The following is a 15,750-nucleotide window of genomic DNA, read 5'->3' as shown; positions in this document are numbered from 1 at the left end:
AATATATAATACTAACAGAAATATGTAAATTTGAATACTTACGGCATTTTAAAACACGCAGCAACTTTTAACACACGCACTTTTCCGAACAACTTGCAAAGTGACATAGATAAAAAATACTGTGGTTATGTCTATATGGTTGAAACATTTTTTAAATATTGTCACGTTGGTATTCTGTGTTTTAATAATTGTTTACACCATATCTGTGCAGCCCTTCACAGATAAGAAATAAAAAACCGCATACACTCCGTTCGCAACTCGAGTTGCGACGATCATTTTAGAGGTGCGAAATGTTGAAACCTTAGTTGCTGGAATCATGTGAGTGGATAACTAATGAAAACATTGTTTTCACTAGTTATCGAGTTTTGCAATAACCCAGTCTCGTTATACACCTAAACTTCAATCCATAGACCGTTATACTGTTCACTTTTTCTTTAATAAGGGGTCGTCCTATTACATCGCGACTTCGCGATTATCGCAAGTTCGCACGAATTTTACTCGCACGAACGCGCGATCAAACATAATTGGACTCTAATAGGGTGTCCTAATTGGTCACGCGATTGTTAATTAGAACACCTATTCGAGTTCAATATGTTTGATCGCGCGATATTCGATGTTATATTATATTCGCGTAGTCGCGTTGTATTAGGACGACTAGGACTTATTATTAGGACTACGCCTAATAATAAGTCCTAATGCCTACTGTGACCGAGTCATGGATGTTTACTGTTGAGCCTGTGAACGGGTTCCAGCAGGCGTTCTACATGACATTAAACCTCTCCAAGGGGCTTCTACGTGTTGGATCTATATCCCCACGCAAGCCGGGATTTATCAGTCCCGTCAGGACTTTAATCACATAGTAGCTAGAGCGTTCGACTAGCAAAAGTTTAGGCAACAGGAATAGCTAGCAAGCGTGGAGGTATATAATTAGGTAAAGAATTTTCTAGCAAATAGGGATGTTAAGAATTTGCTTAGGAATAGTGCGAAGTAAAGTTTTTGTTTAAAATTTTAGAATAGTTTTCGAAGTGATTTGTTCGGTTATTTAGACTTTGTGTTTTTACTGCAAACACAGTTTTTTTTGCCGTAGCTAATTAGAAACATTAAGAACAAAATATCATCTCATACAAAAACCTCTAATCCGTCACAATTTTGGGGACAAAAAAAAAGACAACGAAAAGAATTTTCGGCCCAATAAGACCTTCAAACTTTCAAGAAAAGAGCGTTTGTTGTTATGCATTTGCAACCCATAATGGCTCCTCTACACGATAGTCCAGCGCTGGACCAGCGAGATGGCCATGCGATGGTTATGGCTCCTCTACACGATGCCCAGCGCTGGACCAGCGAGATAGCCATGCGATGGTTATGGCTCCTCTACACGATGCCCAGCGCTGGACCAGCGAGATGGCCATGCGATGGTTATGGCTCCTCTACACGATGCCCAGCGCTGGACCAGCGAGATGGCCATGTGATGGTTATGGCTCCTCTACACGATGGCCCAGCGCTGAACCAGCGAGATGGCCATGCGATGGTTATGGCTCCTCTACACGATGCCCAGCGCTGGACCAGTGAGATGGCCATGCGATGGTTATGGCTCCTCTACACGATGCCCAGCGCTGGACCAGTGAGATGGCTATGCGATAGTTATGGCTCCTCTACACGATGGCCCAGCGCTGGACCAGCGAGATGGCCATGCAATGGTTATGGCTCCTCTACACGATGCCTAGCGCTGGACCAGCGAGATGGCTATGCGATGGTTATGGCTCCTCTACACGATGGCCCAGCGCTGGACCAGCGAGAAGGCCATGCGATGGTTATGGCTCCTCTACATGATGGCTCAACGCTGGACCACCGAGATGGCCATGCGACGATTGAGAGCACGCACTATGAAATGAGCCACGTGTAAATACGTACGCACCATCGCTAGCCCACTATCTTTGATGTGCGGACAAAAAATCGACACCGTGGCCATCCCATCGCCATCCTGCCCTACCCCACAATGATCTCTATACGCTGGCGCATCTCATAAGCATCAGCCAGAAGCTATTCAACACGCGTGCTTGCTACTTGCTAGTTTTAATAATCGATGGACCTTAGCAGACTTTCACTGATTAAATCGGGGAAACCCCGAAGACCAGGTCAAGAGCACCCTAAACTAGCGAGCGTGTATGAGGAATGTTATGAAAGTGAAGGAAGCGAAAGACGTATGTCAGGATCGTAGCAAGTGGAAATCCGTGGTCTCTGCCTACCCCTCCGGGAAATAGGCGTGATTATATGTATACTGTATGTATGTATGTATGAATAGTCGAAGTCGTCATAAAGTCCGAATACAAAATCTTTGAGTAAGGGTTTAACAAGACAAACTATAATAACTAGAAATTATTTAAATTGAAAGTTTGATGTGTTAAGTTTTCAACGGCCCTATACGAAGAATGAGTTACGATAACAATAAGTTCTGGTTTAGATAAGTTTTCATTTAGATATCGTTTTTGTGTCGTACAGACAGAAGCAGCTCGATTCGGGCAATTAATGTCACTTTGACGTTAGAAATATCGTAGATAGATCTTATTGGGATCACAGCGGAATCCAAATAAATGTCAATTTTGACATGTCGTTTAGTTATCGATCTCTTAAAGATCTTTCCAAGATCTTAAACGTGTCTTAATCATTCTTCGAATCAGGCCGTAAGTCTTTGGATCATTAGTCTAAGGTATATTTTACTTGTAACTTCTCCGCTCGACGTGAAGTAAATAAAGTAAATAAAGTTTGTAAATTTCTTAGCACTGAAACCCCTGAAGGAACTACAATATTATCTAGAAAGTTCCCACAATAGGTTCCTCATTAAATCGACACGGCTCTGAAGTTTTTCGAAATATACAGCTTTTCATCTTTAAGTTTATTGAAAATATACTTTAGGCTAATGGGAATAAGGACGGAAGTTGTAGAATACGTGAAATGGTTAGTGTTGTAAGAAAAATAATAAAAAATATGTGAAAAGTATATTAAAAACTCCTCAAAAATGATGGATACGACTTTGATATTTATCAATTAAGAACAGCACATATTTAAAAGAAAATAAGTATTCAATTTATATCGTATATCTTAATACAGTGTTAAATTTGAACTAAAAACGAAACTACAAAACTTAAAACCTAAACTAGAAAATAAATAATACTAAACTTAAATTAAAATACTAAAAATTACGAGTATGCCCCTGCGGCATGGTGCCGTAGATGCTGGCAGCATTTCCTCGCTGTATCGCAAGAATTCTTTGAGCGAGGGAGCTGCCAGCTCTGCGGTCACCGGCGATCTCTCTAATCCTTTTCATAGCACATATTTTCATAATACCATGAAAATGAAAGTAAACCTTATATAGTTCTTAATTGCGTGGAATTCTGACGCCTCCTGGTGATGTCGGGCAAAAAAATACTCCTTAATTTTATGGTGAGAATTACAAGCCAAAATAAAACATCGAAAATACATTGGGACATGATTATTTTTAATTTCAATCATCATAATACGTTATTCGTGACAACAATGATAGTTTAATTTTAAAGTGCACTATTTGGACAAGAGAAAATATCAGGTATTTTTCTGGGTTAAAAAATAATTGTTACTGGTATCATTCTAATGACTTTCATATATCGTAAACCTTTGGACTAAAATTATATGTTTTATACTTTGGACTTTCTCGTCTCGTTTTAAACAAAAAATAATGTTCAAATGAATTGGTTTATACAGTGGCAGCTCCAGCTATCCTCCATACGAACCCTGTTTTTAGCATATCTGGCCACTGCGATATAATTATAATACATAAGTGTATATGTCACGTGCTTAAAATTATCTTCTGTATATTATTATTATTCTGTGTATTATCTTCTGGATGAGATTGGCTCGGGACCGGGATAAATGGCGTACTAGAAGAGAGGCCTATGCTCAGCAGTGGGCGATAAAAGGCTGATATGATGATGATGATGATGATGATGCTTAAAATTATTGTCATTATCTGTATTTTCCTAAAATCAAACAATATAATTGAGTGAGTTTTATCAAGCGTTTTGACGTAATCCGCCGTTCGTGCGACGGAGGCAGCGGCAAGCGACCTGGTAAAAATTGAGTAAGTTTTATCAAGCGTTTTGACGTAATTTCGCCGTTCGTGCGACAGAGGCAGCGGCAAGCGACCTGGTAAAAATTGAGTGAGTTTTATCAAGCGTTTTGACGTAATCTGCCGTTCGTGCGACGGAGGCAGCGGCAAGCGACCTGGTAAAAATTGAGTAAGTTTTAACAAGCGTTTTGACGTAATCCGCCGTTCGTGCGACGGAGGCAGCGGCAAGCGACCTGGTAAAAATTGAGTGAGTTTTATCAAGAGTTTTGACGTAATCCGCCGTTCGTGCGACGGAGGCAGCGGCAAGCGACCTGGTAAAAATTGAGTGAGTTTTATCAAGCGTTTTGACGTAATCCGCCGTTCGTGCGACGGAGGCAGCGGCAAGCGACCTGGTAAAAATTGAGTAAGTTTTATCAAGCGTTTTGACGTAATCCGCCGTTCGTGCGACGGAGGCAGCGGCAAGCGACCTGGTAAAAATTGAGTGAGTTTTATCAAGAGTTTTGACGTAATCCGCCGTTCGTGCGACGAAGGCAGCGGCAAGCGACCTGGTAAAAATTGAGTGAGTTTTATCAAGCGTTTTGACGTAATCCGCCGTTCGTACGACGGAGGCAGCGGCAAGCGACCTGGTAAAAATTGAGGGAGTTTTATCAAGCGTTTTGACGTAATCCGCCGTTTGTGCGACGGAGGCAGCGGCAAGCGACCTGGTAAAAATTGAGTAAGTTTTATCAAGCGTTTTGACGTAATCCGCCGTTCGTGCGACGGAGGCAGCGGCAAGCGACCTGGTAAAAATTGAGTAAGTTTTATCAAGCGTTTTGACGTAATCCGCCGTTCGTGCGACGGAGGCAGCGGCAAGCGACCTGGTAAAAATTGAGGGAGTTTTATCAAGCGTTTTGACGTAATCCGCCGTTCGTGCGACAGAGGCAGCGGCAAGCGACCTGGTAAACGTGTAATAGCTCCAAGTCTGTACAAACCTAAACCTAAACCCCCGTTCACACGCTTGTGTTCGTGGATGCTTGTCGAAACTTGCCAAGCGTGTAAACGTGCCATAACAAAGCGACCATGAATTTACTTGTCAAGAAACCAAATGAAATGTTTTACATACACACTTTACTTCTATTAGACTTCTAAGTTTAAACCGATTAAAACTTCAAAACAAGACCAGAACAGTAGTTATATCGTAGTTAATTATCTGTCAAAAAGTGTATTGTGGTTATTTCAAAAACGAGATATTTATTCGTGTGATGAGCACGGATATTTGTTCCTGAGACATGGGTATTTTCTATGTATTTAAGTATTTGTAAATATTTATTTATTATATATATCGTCGTCTAAGTACCCTCAACACAAGCCTTATTGAGCTTACCGTGGGACTTAGTCAATTTGTGTAATAAAGGGTCCGATTCGAATAATGAAATACGATAACGATAAGTTCTGGTTTAGATAAGTTTCCATTTAGATATTGTTTGTATGTCGCATAATTGACAGAAGCAGCTCAATTCGGGCAACAATGTCACTTTGACGTTAGAAATATCGTAGACAGATCTTATTGAAATTACAGCGGAATCGAAATAAACCTCAATTTTGACATGTCGGTTCGTTATCGATCTTTTAATGATCTTTCCAAGATCTTAAACGTGTCGTAATGATTCTTCGAATCGGGCCGAAAGTCCTATAATATAATTATATTTATTTATTACACAAAAAAACGATACTCTGTTAGATGATATGTTTACTAGACAGGCGACAGGTGACGATGCATAGCCAACATGCAAATCGTTTACGTTCCGTAGCTAACGAAACGCAACTGTCACTGTCACACAAATATAGAAGAGTGATAGAGAGACACAAAGCGTTTTGTCATAGCGCAAGCGAAGCAAGCTTGGCTAGGCACCCAGACCTCCAAAACTGACGTATGCTCCAGCCGCTAGCAGTAGACTTATTTGTTATGTAATGAAATTACCAAGTTACTTATGTAACACACACACACACACACATCAAAATACAAATATAAATGTAATTGCACTGTATTCTTATTAGAATGGCGTTGTTTTCTAGCATTCAAACAAGGCTTAATTATCTACGTTCAGTCTAATATGTAAATGGTAAATGCATAGTTAACTAAGTCATAAGTCTTAATAGTTTCTATTATATGGGAGAAGACACTGACTTCTGAAACAGGTTTTTACCTAGCTTAGAAGTCAGGGACTTCAACACCTAAATGTGCTTGCCTTTAATGGCAATAAAATGTATTATATGTGATATTTCGTAAGATTTCGAGAATAAATTATAATTATTTAGTGTTGAGATATGTAAAAGTAATGGCATTCAGTGAGTAGTGATAACAAATGTGATTATGTTTACCCGAATATTTGTTAATTAGTCGGTCGGTACTCGCGAAAATGACCCTTCCGTCGTACCCGCCAATTCTAATCATGAGAAAGTATAAATAAAACGTACCATGGGGTGGAACATTCATTCTCGCTATGGCGCTTGAACTAGTAACATGTAGCACGAAGGCTACTGTTAGTTAAGATTGTTGAAGAGTTTTGAAGTAAGAACTTGGAGTAAAATAAAAGCAATTGTTAGTACCAAGGATTTTGTGTCATCACATATATTAGTATATTATTGCTGTCAAACTGTGAGTTCTTGCAAACTATCTCTGAGTCCTAACTCGAGCATTATCACGATTAGGAACTTAGGTATTTAGGAAAACCGTCTTAGGCGCTAATTCACCCATTCCACGACTATGTAGATTATTGGGAGCGTGCACGACTGTCACGCAACCTAGTGTCCGCAATTCTAGGGGAAAACGTCAATTCACTACATCTTATAAAACTACTCTAAAACTAAAAACTACTGAACGGATTTTCATACGACTTTCATCTATCAATAGAGTGATTCTTGAGGAAGGCTTAAGTATATAACTTGTTAAGGTTTTGTGGAAATTGTTTGAAATATAACGATGTTGTCGGAAAAAATCACGCTGGCTAGGAGCTTTAATCGAAAACGCTGCCTAATCCGTTTGAGCTATAACAACACAATGTATGGTGGGGTTGTTTCTCATTCATAGGTCTACAAAAATGTCCGCGATGTGAGATGTCTGTCTTTTAAGGATAACTTACTATATCCATTCTTAACTTCTAGAAAAAGATCACGTAATATGTGGCATTTGCAAAGCTATTTACATTGATACATGATTAACAATTATCAAAATAAATACGTTAGTTATATTAAGCATTTCATACAGATTACAATGGTCCCTTACACCATACAATTTAAATGAATATTTCAGGAGTAATCGTAAATCAAAGTTTCATTTCGAGCCATATAATTGTACGAAATGTTAAAGACGCTATCCGCAGTTAGTTCAAATTTTTGCCACCTTATGCGCTGGGATCGCTTTACTTACCCCCACCACGCACTTCGCACGGTCCCAATACAACAAACTTAGCCACTGCTGCGATATTCATTCTGACTCATTGCTCAGGTTCCGAAAATTATTGAATATTAATCTATAGTATAGACAAGTTTAATTTATTTTTGTTATTTAACTTGTAACTTTCACTTAATGTTAAGTAAGTAATTGTAAGTAAGTAAGTAAATATTCTTTATTGTGCACCATACATTTAAAAAAAGACAGGAAATGAAAAAATACGTAAAAGTTAGGTAACAACAGGCGGTCTTATCGCTAAGAAGCGATCTCTTCCAGACAACCTTTTGCATGCTGTGTTTACCTATAATTAGTTATGCATCACTGAATGTTTCTTTTTTTGAGTTATGTAAACGTATTGGATGTAATAACTGTTGGTAGACCTTAATAAAAAAATAAAAAAAAATAACTCGAAACTCTTATCTCGAAATCGGAATAACCCCAACGCACCTAAGTCAATTTAGCTAAACATAAAGGCATCTAAACACTTTCTTTGTTGTCTTGTAATTAAAACTTATTCATTAGGTAAGGCACGCCACGTATTTGCTTAATCGGGAGGCTTCTGAGCAACTTTAATTACTTTACGAATAACCAGGTAGGGGAGTTTACTTTCAACTTAGTTTCACGGAGGTCGTGTAGATTTAATTGGAACAATTGTAATGAAGGGTAAAATTTATAAAACCATTATAAGACCTGTCGTCATGTATGGTTCAGAGTGTTGGGCCCTAAAAGTGACGGATGAAAAGAGATTGCATGTAGCGGAAATGAGAATGTTAAGATGGATGTGTGGTGTTACAAAAATGGATAGGATAAGGAATGAGTATATAAGAGGAAGTCTGAAAGTTGCACCCATAATAGAAAAAGTAAGAGCGAATCGCCTAGCGTGGTATGGGCATGTGATGCGGAGGGATGAAAGTCATGTGACGAGAAAGGTATTACGAATGAATGTGGAGGGATGGAACGGCAGAGGAAAACCTAGAAAAAGGTGGATGGATTGTGTGAGAGATGACATGAAACGAACGCGAGTGAATGATGAGATGACGGGTGACAGAAAGATATGGAAGGAAAAGACATGCTGCGCCGACCCCAAATGAATGGGATAAGGGCAAGCGAATGATGATGAATTGTAATGAAATGTAAACTTTATTTTCAAGCAACAATTAGCCCATAGATAAATACCGTAAATTAGCACACATATTATGAAATATATCTTATAAGTATAGTTTATATATTATTATCTATTGACCCATAGTTTATATATATGTTTGGCCAGAAGAGAGGCCATAAGACAGGTATGGGCATTGTGAATGTCATCTCGCTTTGTGTGGTAGGGCACAGCACAGCGGAATGTCATTCCAGATCTAGAGCAGAGCCCAACTGGGGAAGTATCTCCACCTTACAGAAAACAGCAGCCAAATAACACTAGACCATACTCATAGTGTTGTGTTCCTGCCGGTGAGTAAGGTTGCCAGAGCTCAACGAGGGGGGGGGGGGGGGGGGGTTAGAGTCGGCAACGCGCATGGAACTCCTCTGGAGGATATTATAATTATAAAATTAGTTCAATCGGTTAAGTTGTACAAAAACTTAGCGCATCTCGCCATCAAACGTAGCAGTTTGGCGAGAATATAAATGTTTAGTAAATAAGTTGTAACTTCTTTCATCCGAAATCGGCCACCAATCTGTCAACATTTTGGTCCACCTGCCATCACTCTGCCTGGCAACATATCCCGCCCAATTCTATTTTAGCTTGGTAATGACGTCTACCCACGTCTCGCACGGCGTTGCCTGAGGGCTTACCGCGAACCACGTTTGACGTGTTGCCTCCCTGTCACACTTACGTACGAATTTACAAGTGCGACAGAGAGGTAACACGTTGAACGGGGGCCCTCTGGTGCGGCGTCGGATCTCGACATTCCTCACTAGGTATTGAAGTTTAATGCAGAGCATGCTGCGCTCATTCTCCTTAGTGAGCGTCCATGTCTAGGCACCGTAGGTCATGGTGGGCAGGACACATTCGTAAAGAGGCAAGTTTTCAGGCATTGTGGAACGTTATCAAAAAGGATGTCTGCTAGTTTATTAAAATAAAGGCTGCCCAACTTAGCTGGATTCTCCTGGAGATATTTTCCTGCTGTTTGTCAATCGATAGAATATGTCCAAGACATAAGTCTGTAATAATTAAAAACTTCTTCAAAGTCGTAAGACAATGCCATGAATAACCAATTCACCAAACAATACTTACCTGAGTTTGGTAATTGCTGACATAAATCCAAATACCTGACGCCAACATTTACAATGCGTCGTCTTAAAACAAATATCCCAAATTAATAACCTCCTCCTTTTGAACTTAGTTAATATAATATCTATTTTTTTAAATATTATAGGACATTATTACACAAATTGACTAAGTCCCACAGTAAGCTCAATAAGGCTTGTGTTGAGGGTACTTAGACAACGATATATTATAATATATAAATATTTATAAATACTTAAATACATAGAAAACACCCATGACTCAGGAACAAATATCCATGCTCATCACACGAACAAATGCCCTTACCAGGATTTGAACCCGGGACTAGGGTTGCCACCTTTTTGCGCCCCAAATAAAGTATTTTTCGTCTGACGGTACAAAAATAAAAAGTACACGGCATAAAAATAAAGTATTTTATTGTATTTTTTTAAATACATATTTTTTGTTTGATTTCGCACTGGCTAACAGTTTCTTATCAGCTTGAAATATGTTTATAGCTTCTAAGCATGGCATGCACAAATTTAAATAAACTAGTAGTTCATTTCTGATAAGCCATTTCGCATTCATTACGGAAAACACCCTTTCTGTAAATGCTGAGGTGGCGGGAACTGACAGTAAACGTGATACCACTTTAAATATATTGGGAAACACTGTTTCCTGAGAAAAGATGGATACCCATTTTTTGGCCGTGCAAAAATCCTTAAAACTACTGTTGTAAATTTTTTCCCTCACATCATTTAGAAGGTATAAAGGCAATCCATATCTAATTTTGATTGCATATTCAATATTTCAACTATTTTAAAAATCTGTTGAAAGGATAATGCCGAATTTAAGTCAAAGTGACTTATGAGTGAACACAACGCCACATACGGTGCATTTTCCATTGAACTCATTGTTTGGATCGCCTTTCATCCATGGAAAATCAGCTTCCCAAGTAGTTTTATATTTCTGTATGCGATTTTGCACTTTACGTTTTTTAGGCGTATTGTAGTTGTAGCTGTTCACACTAGGACTTGCCACCGAATCTTCGTCACTCAAGTCACTTTCCATATTAATTTAAAGAAACTTCGACTGCTTCACACGATTCAAAGAAAACTAACAATTCAACGCAAAACTTTTATACTTAGCATTTAGCCGCCGAGTTAAACCGCCAACGAAAACTTTATTGACAGCTGTCAATATCAAGCGTCGACTTGTCAAGTTCGAAGCGTATGATTAAGGTTGCGTTCAGGAACATTGTCAAATGTATTTTCCTGGTGAATATAGATATGAAATTTCCAAAATTTGCATGTTTCGCTTAAAAAAATATAATTAATGAATAAAGGTCGTAAATAAAGTATTTTGGCGTACTTTTAGTGCTTCGTAAAATATAAAGTACACAAAGCTAAAATAGAGTACAATACTTTTTATAAAAGTACGGGTGGCAACCCTACCCGGGACCATCGGCTTCATAGGCAGGGTCACTACCTACTAGGCCAAACCGGTCGTCAAAATATACGTCAGTACATACGTCAAATAATGTATATAACTTTCAACAAAAATATAGTTTCAGAAACATGTGTACACATAATACCTATTGGTTTCCCTAACCCCGATATGTAACGATAAAATGCAATATGTTCGGCCTGACATGGGTATCTGCGATATCGAATCTAATAGAAAATGATTTATACGAACTTGGCTGTAATTTTCTTACATATTACGCGTTTTTATTGAGTCAGGTGTTAGCCGCAATTTGTGAGATATTGGGGAGAATCGGGGATAAATCTTATATAGAAAAGAACTAGTTAATAATAAAAGACATACCTAGAAAGAAGCGTTGGTTCCGAAATTGGTGGAACGTTTTTTAGTCTTTGAACGCCAAAAAAATCTTAGCTCAAAATGCATCCTGTGTGTATCCATCTCCATCGATCCCCAACTTTCATAATCTGTATATTGTTTTAGGAGTAGATTATAGATATAATTAGAGTTGCCTTTCTGTTATGTTCATTTGATTCCATTATTTGTTATTGTTATTTTGAAATATTTATTTAAAACTTTAGTACTTAATATTAAGATATAAATAAATAACTAATTTGCTAAACCCTGTCAGGTTTCATATTTCACATATACATCTCCTTCTTCTTCCTCGCGTTGTCCCAGCATTTTGCCACGGCTCATGGGAGCCTGGGGTCCGCTTGACAACTAATCCCAAGATTTGGTGTAGGCACTAATTTTTACGAAAGCGACTGCCGTCTGACCTTCCAACCTAGAGGGTAAACTAGGCCTTGTTGGGATTAGTCCGGTTTCCTCACGATGTTTTCCTTCAACAAAAAGCGACTGGTAAATATCAAATGATATTTCGTACATAAGTTCCGAAACTCATTGGTACGAGCCGGGGTTTGAACCCGCGACCTCCGGATTGCAAGTCGCACGCTCTTACCGCTAGGCCACCAGCCCTTATGTATGTTGTACATGAATGCGATAAATAATTAAATGATAGAACATATATAGTCTTAGAGTAACACCAAGCTATCTCTTCATGGCATTCGTAAGGACAAAGTGTGACAATGTCTTTCTACGTTTATATAAGTTAATGACACTATTTCACTTTATTTTATTCAAGTCAACGCTTTACGAAGTAACACGTATTTTAGCGCAGTTTGTCAATGGAGCCTGAAATTATGCATTTTTATTTTATCACGGCAAAGTTGACAGTTTGCTGTAAAAAAAACTTTTTAACACAAAAAGCACTCTTAAGGTACCATATTAATTCCGCAAGTCGGAATCCGAACAATACCTTTAATGTCACGAATCAATAATGCAGTCATGTCTATTTCTAATTTAGCAAGGGATAGATCTAAAAACAATTTTCTACACCTAAAAGTACACCTACCTATGTAATTACCACCCATCTTCCCTTATTTTCGAAAACTACAAACCATCGAAGAACTTTTCTTCAACTGAAGAAAATAACAGTAATCATCTCAATTTAAACCACCGCATTGAAACCTAGGAACGACCGACTTGGCTCGTTTTTTCCTTTTTCTAGAATTTGTAATTACTTTCCGTATAATGAGTCTTGTTTCGTTTCAGGCGACTAAAAATAGAACAGTGTGAAAATAGGTTATAATTATAGTTATTGCTGAAACGAATGTGAATCACGCAAGACATGAAGGTCTATGCAGATAGCGATCCCGTTAGTTCACATTACTGCCGACTGCATTACTGCCACAAATGTCAGAATCGATGTTACTGTTCCTTATGGAAGGTGGAGGTAAGGAATGGAATCTCCATGTACCAAAAAGTGTCAACAAAAAATCTTAAATAGGTGGCGCTACAATACCTAGAATACTTGAAAAAAAATTAAATCATAGACAGCACACTTCACTCCGTCAATAACGCCTAGGTTCATAGCTACTCTAGCGCTACTCTGGAGAGATTTGGAACTATTATTTATAGCTGATCGGTGAACACTTTTGCAACAGTTCTACCATAAGAGATTTCACTCCTTTTAATTTCACACTCCATACTGTTCCTGTCCAAATTTTTAATTAGTGTTGCCAGGTGAGCGGAAGAAAATTATCGTATTTGAGTGTCAAAATTATTGTACCGTTGAAAAAATTATCGTACACCTATCAAAAAGGTACTACCCCAAATACCCCCCCCCCCCCCCCATACCCCATAGTTTAAATTTCCAATATATAATCAGATAATTCTAAATTTTAAATTTCAGACTGTTGCCGGGCACTCCCTTGTTTTGTATAAATTAGACTCACAGCTACAATTTTAGAATCAAAACATGCTTAGGACTTTCAAAAATAATTTACATAGTATATTTGACATGAATTTTCTCAAATTTGTTGTTTATGAATGTTACGTGTTTTCTGACTTCCTTGCTTGATTTAGGACCGAGAACTCCGAGAACTCCTGAGTACTATTAACAATAGAGCGTTGTAACTAAATGATATGCTAGTGTGTGAAGTTAGCATATCATTTTATAAAAATCCATAGTATTTTTTTATATATATAAAAACGCTAGAAGTATTCCTATAAACTATCAGGAACTCTAGAACTATGGTGCATGCTGACAGAACTCCAAGGAAAACGTGATCTGTTAGACTTTGATATGTCAACTTCACAAACATCTAATTTTATCCTTTTCTGAGGAAAAGTGTCATATTTTGCTTCAAATACTAGACTTTTTAGGTGGCATCGTCTAAGGCCTAAAATTATAGTACTTTTGCGTACAATGAAGCACTTTGGAACGTACATCGTACCAAAGCCCAAATTATCATACATGTACCATTATTATCGTACGCCTGGCAACACCGTTTTTGATATTGCGGCAGCAGTGCAGTCTGCAGTACCTTAACAGATTTTTATTGGTAAATTATTAGATAAATTCTTGACAACTCGATTTTTGTTTTAATGAATTTTTTGATTTATGAGCCCTTCCTTACTTGAAATGGTTTATCTTAAGGTCCCTCGTGCCCGTCTATTGTTCGAATTATTCTCTCTAATTATTATCAATAGTACATTACTATATAAGTGCGAAAACAGGAAATTCGAAACGAGTGGCGATAAATTAAAACACGACCGAAGGGAGTGTTTTAAATCGACACGAGTTGCGAATTACCTATTCGCACATGTATCGTACAACGTTTTACAGTACATATGGCCCTTTAAATGTTCGACATAGTAACGTAGTAGGTACAAAGCCTGCACCTAACAAAAGTCTCTTTTTGACCCAGTGGTTGACTGGTAGAGAATACGTTAAGGCATTAAGTCCACCATTTGTACTTAATATTTTATGTGCTATAAAGTATACATAAATAAATAAATAACGTAATATGCTAATTTTCGCACTAGTGCGGTAAAGTAGCACCATATGTACTGTAAAATATGTTATGCCCGTAATGTGTTTATTAGACGTGCTTGCAGACTTTTTAATGAACGTGAAGAACTAACAGATTTTGATATTTTTAATAGTAGTATAATATCCTCGAAGAAAATGTTCCAATGTACCTTTAGATTGACATAAAATTTTACATTGTTTCTCACATAGTGTGTAACTTCTCTAATCAAAATTCATTATGTGTAACGACCGGTCTGACCTAGTGGGTAGTGTCTATAAAGCCGATGGTCCCGGGCTCAAATCCTGGTAAGGGCATTTATTCGTGTCTGAGTCGTGTGGGTTTTCCATGTATTTAAGTATTTATATATTATATATATCGTTGTCTAAGTACCTACAACACAAGCTTTATTGAGCTTGCTGTGGGACTTGGTCAATTTGTGTAATAATGTCCTATAATATTTATTTTTATTTATTAACTGATACTTGTTTCTAAGTGCTAACCTCTTGAAAAGGTATTATAAGTTATAATGCTTAAGCCATTTTGAAATTTATGTCTTTAAAATGAAGGACTTGGTATCTAGCGCGTTGACATTGACAGCACAGGTGTCATAATTTTTTGAATTAGGAAGGGGATATCCTTTCATTTTAGCGGTATTTTTGAAAGGGAAACCCTTTCCTAGAGCTAAGTCAAATGAACGGGTACGAAATTAAACGGGAAAGCCAAATCGTTGGGGCCATTCGATAAACAACTAAGCTATATAAAGGCTTTTTTCTGGAAAAGGGTGGACGGCTCCCTGCAGCCGATAACAGGAAAACTCGTATGTAGCAAGAAGCGCCTACGAACAAAGAACACTGGTGGAGCGCTGGCAGTGAATATGTTAACAGCAAGTTTTTTTTATGATACATATTTTAAAATGTGGAAGAGCTGGTGGCCTAGCGTTTAGAGCGTGCGACTTTCAATCCAGAGGTCGCGGGTTCAAACCCCGGCTCGTACTAATGAGTTTTTAGGAACTTAAGTAAGAAATAGTCGTTTTTCGCTGAAGGAAAACATCGTGAGGAAGCCAGACTAATCCCAACAAGGCCTAGTTACCCTCTGGGTTGGAAGGTCAGATGGCAGTCGCTTTCGTAAA

The sequence above is a fragment of the Cydia pomonella genome, chromosome 24 (genome assembly GCF_033807575.1).
Source record: "Cydia pomonella isolate Wapato2018A chromosome 24, ilCydPomo1, whole genome shotgun sequence".
In the NCBI taxonomy this organism is placed as follows: domain Eukaryota; kingdom Metazoa; phylum Arthropoda; class Insecta; order Lepidoptera; family Tortricidae; genus Cydia; species Cydia pomonella.
This window is presented reverse-complemented; position numbering follows the sequence as displayed.